Raw genomic sequence first — 14,538 nt, forward strand, 5'->3', positions numbered from 1 at the left:
CAAGCTCTGAGAAACCCTAACCATTCCAAATAATATATATATGCAGTGTTCGACAAACCTATACATTTGTCGACCACTGTATATATGTATACAGGTGTTAAAAGGAGTGCTAGTGGGCGTGGCTAAATGTATACAACAACAAAAATGCTTAAAGCTACTTCCAATGTGACAAGAAATACACAGTGCAATACCTATATATTCTCATGTATACATTTAGCCACGCCCACTAGCACTCCTTTTGACACACACACACACACACATATATATATATATATATATATATATATATATATATATATATATATATTGTATTGTATTGTATGTCTTTATTTATATAGCGCCATTAGTGTACATAGCGCTTCACAGTAGTAATACATGTGGTAATCAAATAAATAACAGATAATATAAATAACAGATCATGGGAATAAGTGCTTTAGACATAAAAGTAACATTTCGGAAGAGGAGTCCCTGCCCTGAGGAGCTTACATTCTAATTATATATATACAGTGCTCGACAAACCCGGTCGCCAACTCGCCAGCTGCAATCGGATATTGGCTCGTGGCCAGTAACCTTTCCCCTGCTCTGCAAAAAAAAAAATCCCCTGTTCGAAAAAAAAAAAAATTGTAGCTGATAGGCTGTGACGCGGGATGGAGCTGCCAGGACTTCAAACCGCCCTTTCTGCATGGGTAAGTAATGGGGGGGGGGGGGTTGAGTGCTGCGTGCGTTTCTGCTGCTGCTGCTCCTCCTCCTCCTCCCCCCCCCCTCCTGTATAATTGTGTCAGCTCCTATAATTTACAATTTATTGATCCAGTCATGGAGGAGTTTGGACAGATGCTTCAGGTGGGGGGAATTTAATGCACTTTAAATATTTATATACTGTATACACTGATACATCCTTCCCCCCCCTCCGGTGTTCCCGCTGCCCGCGCGGGTCACATGCTGTAGTGGCCGGGGTGTTTCTTTCCCCCTCCCCCCCCCCTCCGGTGTTCCCTTCCCCCCTCCCCCTCCGGTGTTCCCGCTGCCCGCGCGGGTCACATGCTGTAGTGGCCGGGGTGTTTCTTCCCCCCCCTCCTCCGGTGTTCCCTTCCCCCCCCCCTCCGGTGTTCCCGCTGCCCGCGCGGGTCACATGCTGTAGTGGCCGGGGTGTTTCTTTCCCCCCCCCCCCCTCCGGTGATCCCGCTGCCCGCGCGGGTCACATGCTGTAGTGGCCGGGGTGTTTCTTTCCCCCCCCCCCCTCCGGTGATCCCGCTGCCCGCGCGGGTCACATGCTGTAGTGGCCGGGGTGTTTCTTTCCCCCCCCCCTCCGGTGTTCCCGCTGCCCGCGCGGGTCACATGCTGTAGTGGCCGGGGTGTTTCTTTCCCCCCCCCTCTCCTGTGTTCCCGCTGCCCGTGCGGGTCTGAAGATATTGCAGTTGCCGGTGATTCTCTCCCCTCTGTGCTCCCGCTGGTCGCGCGGGGCGGGAGGAAGTAGCGGTGTGTTTCTCCCCCCCCTCTCTCTCCCCTCCGGCACACGTCCCTTCCCGTGTGTGTGTATGGGTATGAGAGAGAGATTGTGTGTGTGTGTGTGTGTGTGTGTGTGTGTGTGTGTGTGTGTGTGTGTGTGTGTGTGTGTGTGTGTATATGGGGATGAGAGAGAGATTGAGAGTGTGTGTGTGTATGGGAGAGATTGAGTGTTTGTGTGTGGGAGAGAGAGAATGTGTGTGTGCAGGACACCAGAGGTAACCCCCCAGTCAGTCACCCCCCCTCCACCAGTCAGTCACCCCACCCCCCACTCAGTCAGTCAAAAGTCCCCCAGTCAGTCATAGTGTCAGTCACCCCACCCCCCCACCCCATCACCCAGTCAGTCAAAAGTCACCCAGTCAGTCAAAGTCAGTCATCCCACCCCCCCAGTCAGTCAGTTGCCCCCCCGTCAGTCAGTTACCCCCCGTCACTCCCCCCTTCTCTGTCTCTCTCCCCCCCTCTCTGTCTCTCTCTCCCCCCCTCTCTGTCTCTCTCTCCCCCCCTCTCTGTCTCTCTCTCCCCCCCTCTCTGTCTCTCTCTCCCCCCCTCTCTGTCTCTCTCTCCCCCCCTCTCTGTCTCTCTCTCCCCCCCTCTCTGTCTCTCTCTCCCCCCCTCTCTGTCTCTCTCTCCCCCCCTCTCTGTCTCTCTCTCCCCCCCTCTCTGTCTCTCTCTCCCCCCCTCTCTGTCTCTCTCTCCCCCCCTCTCTGTCTCTCTCTCCCCCCCCCTCTGTCTCTCTCCCCCCCTCTCTGTCTCTCTCTCCCCCCCTCTCTGTCTCTCTCTCCCCCCCTCTCTGTCTCTCTCTCCCCCCCTCTCTGTCTCTCTCTCCCCCCCTCTCTGTCTCTCTCTCCCCCCCTCTCTGTCTCTCTCCCCCCCTCTCTGTCTCTCTCTCCCCCCCTCTCTGTCTCTCTCTCCCCCCCTCTCTGTCTCTCTCTCCCCCCCTCTCTGTCTCTCTCTCCCCCCTCTCTGTCTCTCTCTCCCCCCCTCTCTGTCTCTCTCTCCCCCCATCTCTGTCTCTCTCTCCGTCTCTCTCTCCCCCCTCTCCGTCTCTCTCTCCCCCCCTCTCCGTCTCTCTCTCCCCCCTCTCCGTCTCTCTCTCCCCCCCTCTCCGTCTCTCTCTCCCCCCCTCTCCGTCTCTCTCTCCCCCCTCTCCGTCTCTCTCTCCCCCCTCTCCGTCTCTCCCCCCCTCTCCGTCTCTCTCTCCCCCCCTCTCCGTCTCTCCCCCCCTCTCCGTCTCTCCCCCCTCTCCGTCTCTCTCCCCTCTCCGTCTCTCTCCCCTCTCTGTCTCTCTCCCCTCTCCGTCTCTCTCCCCTCTCCGTCTCTCTCCCCTCTCCGTCTCTCTCCCCTCTCCGTCTCTCTCCCCTCTCTGTCTCTCTCCCCTCTCCGTCTCTCTCCCCTCTCCGTCTCTCCCCCCTCTCCGTCTCTCTCCCCTCTCCGTCTCTCTCCCCTCTCCGTCTCTCTCCCCTCTCCGTCTCTCTCCCCTCTCCGTCTCTCTCCCCTCTCCGTCTCTCTCCCCTCTCCGTCTCTCTCCCACACGCTCTCGCTCTCTCTCCCACACGCTCTCGCTCTCTCTCCCACACGCTCTCGCTCTCTCTCCCACACGCTCTCGCTCTCTCTCCCACACGCTCTCGCTCTCTCTCCCACACGCTCTCGCTCTCTCTCCCACACGCTCTCGCTCTCTCTCCCACACGCTCTCGCTCTCTCCCCCACACGCTCTCGCTCTCTCCCCCACACGCTCTCGCTCTCTCCCCCACACGCTCTCGCTCTCTCCCCCACACGCTCTCGCTCTCTCCCCCACACGCTCTCGCTCTCTCCCCCACACGCTCTCGCTCTCTCCCCCACACGCTCTCGCTCTCTCCCCCACACGCTCTCGCTCTCTCCCCCACACGCTCTCGCTCTCTCCCCCACACGCTCTCGCTCTCTCCCCCACACGCTCTCGCTCTCTCCCCCACACGCTCTCGCTCTCTCCCCCACACGCTCTCGCTCTCTCCCCCACACGCTCTCGCTCTCTGGATCTGGATATCTTAACTGCCCTATACTACACTGAAATAACCTATACTGCTTACTTCCAGATCTGACTCAAGCTTCACACGGAAGACATCGAACCCCCCCTAACCCAGAAGACAGGTAGGGAACACCTCCCCTCCAATGTATAACATTGCGGTAATGAGGGTACCTGGACTTTGAGGGTCTGCGGATCAGGTAAGATCCCAGACGGGATTGCTGCTTTAAATATTGTGAAGCGGGGGCATCCAGACACTAGTTAAGGGGTGCAGGAAACTAGTCATTCACATCTGGCTTTTTTTTTCTAGATTCGACATTTATACACACACACACACACACCAAGGAATAATTGTAGTATAATGTAATACAATAAATAAACTAATATCAAAAACGAATGTTCTTACTAGGAATTTATTCAATTTATTTAATTTATGGCTTTTTTTTGAATGCGTGGCTGGGGGCGGGACTAGGTGGCGAGTAGATTTTTTGGTTCGGCGAGTAGATTTTTGGGTGATTTGTCAAGCAATATATATATATATATATATATATATATATATATATATATATATATATATATATATATAAAGAATGACCTAGGCGCAAATATGCAGGGAGAGAATAAAAGAGGAAAACATCATAGGGCAGTATATCTGAGCAATTCAGATGTAAGATGTTAAGATATGCACTTACAATTAATTCAGCAAAAATCAGCCTTTAATCCTCAATGGGACTCAGGAACCCTGCTTCCTGCGATGATCTTTGATTTCTCTGTGCTTTTTGTGTCCTCTGGATTTATTCTCCACACGATGCTCCAGACAGCTATTTCAACACCAACATCCGTCTGCTGCCAGATGATACCTTGCAAGGGATTGATCTCACAAAGGAAGGGGGGAGGGAATAAGGGAAGAACGAAAATAGTATAAAACAGGCCTGCACAACTCGTAAAGTGCGTAGGGCCGAACTGCTCCAAGGAAAAAAAAATTGGGCCGCATGGGTAAAATCATCATCATCATCTCTCCTCCAGCACCTATCATCATCATCATCATCATATCTCCCCCAGCACCCTTCATCATCATCCTCATATCTCCCCCAGAACCCAACACTATCAACCTTTGCGATACACCCCATCTATCTCTCATACCACCACCTCTCCCCCTCACCCACACACATAATACCCCACCTCCCTTGCAGCTCACATCACTCTCCCCCCTTGCAGCTCACATCACTCTCCCCCTTGCAGCTCACATCACTCTCCTCCCTTGCACCTCACATCACTCTCCCCCCTTGCACCTCACATCACTCTCCCCCCTTGCACCTCACATCACTCTCCTCCCTTGCACCTCACATCACTCTCCCCACTTGCACCTCACATCACTCTCCTACCTTGCACCTCACATCACTCTCCCCACTTGCACCTCACATCACTCTCCCCCTTGAACCTGACATCACTCTCCCCCTTGCACCTCACATCACTCTCCCCACTTGCACCTCAAATCACTCTCCCCCCTTGCACCTCACATCTCTCCCCCCTTGCACCTCACATCACTCTCCCCCCTTGCACCTCACATCACTCTCCCCCCTTGAACCTCACATCACTCTCCCCCCTTGAACCTCACATCACTCTCCCCCCTTGCACCTCACATCACTCTCCCCCATGCACCTCACATCACTCTCCCCCCATGCACCTCACATCACTCTCCCCCATGCACCTCACATCACTCTCCCCCCTTGCACCTCACATCACTCTCCCCCCTTGGGTGAAATACGGTGGGGGGGTGGGAGACAGTGACTTTGACAGTGACTGGGTGGGAGACAGTGACTGGGTGGGTGGGAGACGGTGACTGGGTGACAGTGACAGTGAGTGGGTGGGTGGGAGACAGTGACTGGGTGGGTGACAGTGACTGGGTGGGTGACAGTGACTGGGAGACAGTGACTGGGTGGGTGGGAGACAGTGACTGGGTGGGTGGGAGACAGTGACTGGGTGGGTGACAGTGACTGGGTGGGTGACAGTGACTGGGTGGGTGACAGTGACTGGGTGGGTGACAGTGACTGGGTGGGTGACAGTGACTGGGTGGGAGACAGTGACTGGGTGGGAGACAGTGACTGGGTGGGAGACAGTGACTGGGTGGGAGACAGTGACTGGGTGGGAGACAGTGACTTGGGAGATGGTGACTGGGTGGGTGACAGTGACTGGGTGACTTACATTGCCTGGGTGGGTTCAGCTTGCCGCCGGACGCTTTCCCCCCGGACGCTTTCCCCTCCTGCCCCGATATCCCTGCGGCAGCTGCCCGGGACGGGAGGTGGGCTTGGGGGCGCGGGCTGGGGGGGGGGGAGGAGGGCACGGGAGGTGAGAGACTGATAAAGTCATACAGAAAACGATTACTTCAAGTTATTGCTGCTAAAGGTTGTTCAACAAGCTATTGAATCATAAGGTGTACTTAGTTTTTCATACATGGCTTCTCCATTTTGACTTTATTTTTGTCTGAGGTTTTATTTACCTAATTTTACGACCTGCTAAGTAACAGATGATTGTTATTATGTCCTGATATGTAAAACCATAGAATTCAAAGAGGCTGTACTTTCTTTTTCACACGACTGTAGTCATATTATACATCAGAGATTACACACAGGAGAGAAGAAACCCTCATTAATGAAGTGAATGTGGAAAACATTTTGCTACCAAATCTTGTTATACTGTACATCAAAGAAACCATCAGGGTAGAAACGTCATACGTTCACTGACTGTGGGAAACACTTCTAGTAAGTCTGCTCTTAGGCTGCGCTTATAGTGCAGGTGACGGGTGATGTCACTATTGATTGGTTCAGAGGATATCACATGTGGCGACAGCCTCTGAAAAATCAAATTTTAGCGGCTTCCAAATTTTTGGTCGCTGCCGTCGCACCGTCCTTACTATAAGCGCTTGCGACGGCGACAATGCTTTTGTTTTCAGGCGATGTCGCGTCGACGTCACTATAAGCGCAGCCTTAATCGACATCAGATAATTCATACAAGAGAAAAGCCTTATGCTTGAACTTAGTGTGGGAATTGCTTTACTCACAGGTCAAATCTTCTTCAACACCAGACAACTCATACAGAACAGAAATAATATGTGCCATAAATGTGGGAAATACTTTTTTTCCAAAATCTAATTTTACAGTATGTCAGAGAATACACAAAGGAGAAAGAGTTACGTTCAATATTTTTAGGAAAGCCGCTTTTTATTGCATCAAAATTTACAATGTATTTTTTGCCTAAATGTGGGAAATGCTTTTCTGAAAACTCAAGTCTTACACACCAGACAAACTCATACAAGAGAGAAATAGAACTTCCCATGGCATATTATTTTCCCTCACCTTGAAAGTCTTGTCACACACCACCATGGAGTAGAATCTGTGTGATTGTCCCACGTGGGAAAAACGTTATTGATAAAATATTTCTATGCATCAAAAAAGCCACACAAAATGAAAGACTTGCTGGTAAACCCACAAATGGATCACAGAAAACCAGTTCATGATAGGAAACCTGTGTAACCATGATGTAAAATGGTTGCAGTCATCTCTCCTGCTGGCAGCAAGTTATGTGGCCTGGATGGACCGCACGCGCTTCCTCATCCGCAGGGAAGACGTGGTCGATTACTGGTGGGCCGAGGGGGAATTTACACCTATACAGAGGGATAGGGAACTACAGGAGAGGTGGTTCAAGATTGAGCGCAGGGAAATAGAGCCCATGGGACCTGATATTATTTCAGACCCCGTAGATCCGGATGAACCCCTATCATGGGTGCTGCCTGGGCGAGCTGGGAATGCAGAGCTGACTAGGATAAGCAGGGCTGAGATGGCCATTATCGCCAAGTACAAGGCGTCCCACGGGTTGGAGTACCCGTATGTCCCAGAACCCCTCATGGAGGAGATTGAGGAGAATAGGGATAGATGGTTAAGAGAAGCAATAGAGAAGTACATGATCAATAAAGGGAGTGCAATTATTGGGAAAAAGGCTGAGGACCGAATAGATCACTTGATGAGGGTGTGGAGTATTGGGCGGAATATCCACAAGCACAGGGTGACCTATAGGCCTGAGAGGGGATTGCCGCGCCACTATCATGTCACTGTTCTAGATATGGGTGGTAGGGAAGTCAGAAAGCCTGACCCTAGTCACTACTTTTAGGAGGTACAGGACACATATATGGTTGTGCGAGCTCGCGGCTGCTGGACGGGGCGGGTTTGGCATAATAATAACATGTTGAATAATGTTGTATTCACTAATGATGTGTGTGTTCCATTTTACAGTGCTTCCCGGAGAAAGGTACTTCAAATTTAGGTCCCAGCCGGGGACGTTGGGGTTCACCAGGGGGAGAATGTAACCATGATATAAAATGGTTGCAGTCATCTCTCCTGCTGGCAGCAAGGCCTGGTAAGTTGTGGGCATGCCAGCAGTAATTATGGAGGTTTGCCCTCACACCCTGGTGAGGTGCCCTATGTATGGATGGGAGTGGTCACAGGTTCTGACTCCATGGTTAGTGATGTCAGAGTTGTGCCAGCCCCAAAGATTACATAAGGCACAGCACTGTATAAAAGAGTTAGTGTGTTGCTGGAGGAGGAGTAAGAGAAGGAGCAGTTAAGAGTTATGTTATAGTAGCTGAATAAGGAGACTGTGTCCAGGGACCTGGCACAGAATAAGATATCCCTGTGGGGATAGGGAATCCCTATTATCAGGAGAACATTACCTTTCGAAGGGAAGTGCGGTGAACGATGGAGGGCTGATTTCACCCCATTGTGGAGGGCAGTCTTGCCCACCGTGCAATAAAGATGTTCCTGAATAACAACACTTTCGTGTGCAAGTCTGAAGTTATTGCACAGGGAGGGGCACCACAGAGGAGTTCCTCACCAGGATCATCCCCATGCGGACGCAGGGACCCTGATGAGGTGGAGGTGCTGCACTGGATATAGGTAGGACTCTGCACACTACCTCAGCTGCCTGTTTGGACGGGTCATCCCCATACACCATCATGCGGGGGACTCAGGAGTCCTGTAGCCAACAGGTGCACCACCAGACACAATCACACTGTAATGGGGACTGGTTAGACCACAGGGGCCAATATGAGATTGGGGGGGGGTCAGGCCAGTTCACAAAACCCGTTACACCTGGAATTAGGTTTCTTTTCTAGAATGTTCAATTTGCACTTATTTTCTGCAAAAATATCCTGATTAACAAGAAACAAAGAAAATGTTTGGGAATTGTTCCCTTTTTTATCTCAAAGTTGTAGATGCTGGGTTAGTCCTAGAGAAATGTCGATATTAGATTGGGAAAGCAATGTAAACTAAAATGTTATAATCTATGTAGAACTGTCATTATAGTTAATTATAGGCTAAAGCAGTAAAATTCAGGGCATTATTGAAAACCCTGCTCTCTGATTGGTTAAAATTCCGGGCATTATCCACAGTAATGCCCTGAATTTCAGCAGGTTGCAAAATGCCGTTTTCAATCTGTTTATTTCCAGCCAATCAGCTTTCAGAACAGCTGAGACAGGGCAGGGGATTGGTTTGAATTAAGTAAAAGCTCTGAGACATGGCAGGGGATTGGTCACAAAGTATCAGCCACGGTTTGACTCCTCCCCCTCCCGAGCTGACTGAGATTTTCTGAGCAGATTCAGTTGAATTGGGGGGGGAGAGAGACTGCAAAGAAGTAAGTGTGTTGTGTATAGAGGTGCAGTGTTGTGTGTGGGGGGGGGGGAGTGTAGAGGTGCTGTGTTGTGCTGTGTTGTGTGTAGAGCTGGGGGGGAGAGTGCAAAGTTTAGTAAGTGGCTGCATTTTTTATTGTGGCTGCAGTGTGTGTGTGTGTGTGTGTGTGTGTATGTGTGTGTGTGTAGCACTGTTGTATGTGTAGCAGCAGTTTGTGTGTGTAGAACTGATGTGTGTGTGTGTGTGTGTGTGTGTCAGTTGCAGTGTTTATGGGTGTAGCATGTGTGTGTAGCAGCAGAGTTTGTGTGTGTAGAGCTGCTGCTGTGTGTGTAGAGGTGCTGTGTTGTGTGTCTAGAGCTCCAGTGTGTGTGTGAGTGTAGAGGCACTGTGTTTGGGTGTGGTGTGGTGTGCTGTTTTGTGTGTGTGTGTGTAGCAGCAGTTTCTGTGTGTGTGTGTGTGTGTGTGTCAGTAGCAGTGTTTATGGGTGTAGCATGTGTATGTAGCAGCAGAGTTTGTGTGTATAGAGCTGCTGTGTGTGTAGAGCTGCTTCTGTGTGTAGAGGTGCTGTGTAGTGAGTGTAGAGGAGGTGCTGTGTTGTGTATCTAGAGCTCCAGTGTGTGTGTGTGTGAGTGTAGAGGCACTGTGTTGTGTGTGGTGTGCTGTTGTGTGTGTGTGAGCTGCTGTGTGTGTGTGTGTGTGTGTACACAGGGGGCGGCAGTGTGTAGATATAGATATCTGCAGTGTAAGTTTATATAGAGGTGGATTCATGTATTTACCATTTTATTTGAATAAAAAAATCTATTTAACTATACAAAGTGTCTATTATTTATGAAATAAACCTACATTTAGCCTATAATAGTAATAATCCCCTCAGAACAGGGCATTACTGGCCAATAATGCCCTGGCTGGGTTAAAGTACCTCGGCTTTGCCTCGGGCCTTCAACTCTTCCAGCCAGGGCATTATTGGCCAGTAATGCCCTGTTCTTCAGGGATTATTACTTGATTATCATTCATTTGCTTTTTTACACAGTAGCAATTAGGGACACTTCTACTCTGATAAAAATAAAGTGTTACCCTATCAGTTATTTGTTTCAAGTCCCAGAGATTTTCCTACATCAGGAAATGTTCGGGGAGTTATTGTATTGATCAAAAAAGAAAAATGTTGAGTGTTCCATGTTTTGCTTTCAAGCTATAATACAGTAAACATTTGTTTTCCTTATGCTTTTGTTTTCTGAACTTTTTTTCCTCTGGAAATGGGAAAGGTTTTTTTTTACAACAGGACACTGTATGTGAATCAATCGTTCCCTCCTTTAACCCTTGAAAACCTAACCGACACTCACCACTAGGGTACCCCGCTTCAGCACAGCCTGGGAAGGAAAGTGAGTGTCATGGTAGACCAGGTCTTATCTACACATTAATACCGGGATCCTGCCTTGAGCACACAAGTTGGGGAAAATAAATTGTAATTTATTTATTTTCAGACAGACACACAAATCTTCACAATATACACTCAATAAAACACTGGGATGGGGAAACGAAAACAAATGTCCTTGGAATGAAACAAAGTCTCTGGGCACCCCTGCACGCATGCAAGTGGGTGCGCAAAAGGATCCGTGTAGCAGTTCCTGGCTAGGGCGCAACTTGCCAGACCTATATCTCAGCCAACAAGAAAAAGTTTGTTCAGTCCTTACAATGTTCATTCGGGAACCCTTAGCTCTAACGAATTCCAGAAGAGGGGAATGATCATTGGTTACGATATTATTAACCCTCACACTCCGGAACCGCAGACGCTGGAACTTGGTCAAATCGTTGTTACATCAGGGGAATCTGACTGGGACAGGGCTGCAGGCATTTTTATAGGGTTCAGCGTCCTATACTTAACATATGCACCCAATCCCGCCCGTGGGAATATTTTCCCCACCTATCCCTGACTTGCCAGAACTTCGCAGAAAGGGCTGGAGCTGCCTCCCGGTTTGCACGGAGCATGTGTCAACTTCACACCTGAGCTCATTAGCATACCGGGGTCAGCCCCTTACCTTACGACACTGAGTCTGGGGTTTGGCCACCAAGTGTGAAGTACCCATACTTTACACTGGTATCTGGCACTCACAATATCCCGGCCATCCAAACACCTAGGATTGCTGAGCCTTTTCAACTCGGGATTTCTCATAGACATTGAGGCACCCTCTCTGCAGGGTGTCTTTGAAGCACAGAGTTGAGAAATCCCTCAGTTCATTCACCCTTAGCATATTTGCATGCTAAAGGATTTTTCCCAGCTCACAGAAAAAAGTTTTCCTGTCTTCACATTTAAAACCAACAGTATACAGTTTCAGATGCGTTCTCCTTTGGGGGTTAGAGACCTGACAACAAATAATGACGAACAGGTAGTCGACAGCCCCCCATGCAGTAGCCCCCCAAGACACTAGGGAAGACACTTTGAGCTCGGGGTGGAAGCGGGGAGTGCTACACTATAAGACAGGAAGCAAGCAAGAGAAAACACGCAATCAAGATGGCCCGGAGTCGACCGGTCCCCCTGCTCCCCCCCCCTTGTCAGCTGTCTGGTTTGTCTTGTCTGTCTTGTCCTTTGTTTGTATTGTTGCAGTTAAAAGATGACATATGTACACTGGCGACCAACTTTATTCTTACTTGGCTAGCTCCGCGAATTTCAGAAGATCCCGGTGATGTGCGGTTTTGTGTCGTTTTCTCCCGGGTTGTATAGCGTTATTTTCGCGGCTGTGATTTAAGCATTTTATTCCCGCTGTCTGCAATACTGCAATGCCGTGTAAAAATGCATGGGGGCGTTTGCGAGCTGTTGTCTCTGAAGTCTAATACCTTCGCGGTTCAACCTACAGTACACAGTCTGTGCGTGCGCGCGCAGTAATAGTAAAATTGCATATTTAATTTATTTTAAAGTACTGTACTGTACATGCTCGGACCCTGTTGGGGTGAAGTGAGGGGGTTCCTAACATCTGGGGGAAAATTAATTTTAATTCTATGGTGAGTACTGTCTTGTTGCCGTATTATTTTGGTGGGTCTGGCTGGGTACTTCTTTAGGGGGCTGACCATTACTGTACATAAAAACTTTTCTTTTTTTTTCCTCAGAAAAGAAAACGGCTAATGGGGGGATTTCGATGGATAATATTGTACTGTGCTGTATGCTGATGTTTTCCGGCCGTACAGTATACTGTGTAATGAACCCTGAATAAATAAAACTATGCATTTAGTCTACATATTCAGTATCGTTTCATTATATGTCTTCCACAGTATACTGTACAGTGGTATACAGTGCCTAACATCTATGGGCAAAAAGAATTTTATTCCTAGGTGCCCTACAACAGAAGTTCCCACGCCAATTGCCCGTGAACTTGACCGTGGCCCTAAGTAGTTCCCACGCCAATTGCGTGAATATAATGTAAAATAACCCGTTCTGTGGGTCTGAGCGGGTTGAAATTTACCTTGTCCTCATGCGGGAGGACCCTTGCCATAGTGGCAAAATATCAGCCTTCCAAGACCCCCGAAACCAGAGATACAAAAAGACAGTTTAAAAGCACATTACCAAAGTGGCTTTTTTTCTGCCATGCAAGTCAATGGCAGAAACCTGAACTTTAACATCACCCTGACTCCGTTCTGTTGCCACGAGAGGGTCGCAATTTGCCATGCAATCCTGCCGCAACTAGGACTACATGGTCACCGAATCTGAGCCCTCTAGGTCGAACAGAACCGGAGTTGTGGGTTCCAGGTTTCTGCTCATTCTGACTTAGCCGGTTCAAAGCTTTCTCCGCCATTGCGCTCAATGGTAGGACCCTCCTCACCGGCGTGACCCTTTCTCGCCGCCATTACTGCTGGGACACTGTTGGGGTCAAGTGAGGAGGTTCCTAACATCTAGGGGCAAAATGAATTTTATTTCTAGGTGCCCTAGAACAGAAGTTCCCACGCCAATTGACCTAGTTCCCACGCCAATTGCCGTAGTTCCTACGCCAATTGCGCGACCAGCCAGTTAAAAAACAGTGCAGCAAGCCTCTACAGTACATTTGTTACACTGGCAAAGGAGCAAATGGAAACAATGTGAGGCAATTCAACATGGTCTTTTATTGGTGGAGTCAGTACAAAAACATTTATTTACAAATACTGTACAATGTTGTAACATTTAAAGTGCACAGCAATTCTAACCATCAACACACAATAATACATTCTGCAGCCTTTATTAAATTCTTCTGCCACAAAACATTTTTGGTGCATGCGGCACAGGGAGTTAAAGTGACTTGCTTTTTATGTACTGTATTTGGGGGTTGTCTTTGGGGGTTTATTCATCAAATTATTATGATGAACTGCCTTTTGAAATGACACTGCTGTTAACTATTTCAGCCACACACCTCCAGAGTTTTTAATCCCTCCCTAGCCAAGCGTCAATCGGCTGAGTCACCCTAGCCTACCATCCCCCTCTCTCCACTGGGTCGTTGATCTTCTGCATATTGCCATTGTGTTCTTAATCCGCCCATAGCCGAGCTACAAACACTCAGCACGCCTGCTTCAAATCACACCATCCCCCTCCCCCAACCCTTAGAGGCCTGTTGTTTGAACGGTAATGCTTTGAAAAATCCCCTCTCGAATTTGAAATGTAAATCTGCTGTGCACAGCACTGTGAGAATTGAGAGTACACTGATACAGTATTTCATCAGGGTGTGAAAATATTTGTCAGTCACTATGGTTTACAGTTACATGTTTTTAATACAATACAGTACATTCTTTAATATCTTTAAAATAAAAATATATAAATCCTGGTAAAATATTTTATAAATAAATAAATAAAATAATTCATTGGTGCACTGTAGGGGTGGCTGTTAATGATTATGATTCGCAGGAAAGTGAATAAATATTTATTTTATTTTATCAGGAACCAAAAAATACAAATATAAAAATAATCAGGAATAATACATACAGTAATGCAGTCTTTATTAAGTTATTTTGGCAGCTTGAAATTGGATAACCATTTGGAAAACCTTTGTAAAACATGGGGAAGCATGAGTAATGCACATTTATAAGAATATTATTTAATAATACAGTATATACAGTACAGTACTGTAATGTACTGTATAATATACTATACTGTATATACTGTATAGTAAAATTATTTTTTCTTTAGTCTTTATCTTTTCCTCATTCTGTCTGCAGTACAGTAGTTCATTGGGAGAGGAGAGGTTTTGTGTACATCATTGCTGATGTTTATATACTGTACATTTGACTGTACAAGCAGATTTGACTGGACACAACGCCCCCATCCCCCTAGGCCACCGTTTTTCCTGGAACAACAAGAAAACCAAAAATTAGTGCAGTTACTGTACTGTATTATGGCAGAAC

The sequence above is a fragment of the Ascaphus truei genome, unplaced genomic scaffold, assembly GCF_040206685.1.
Source record: "Ascaphus truei isolate aAscTru1 unplaced genomic scaffold, aAscTru1.hap1 HAP1_SCAFFOLD_437, whole genome shotgun sequence".
Lineage (NCBI taxonomy): Eukaryota > Metazoa > Chordata > Amphibia > Anura > Ascaphidae > Ascaphus > Ascaphus truei.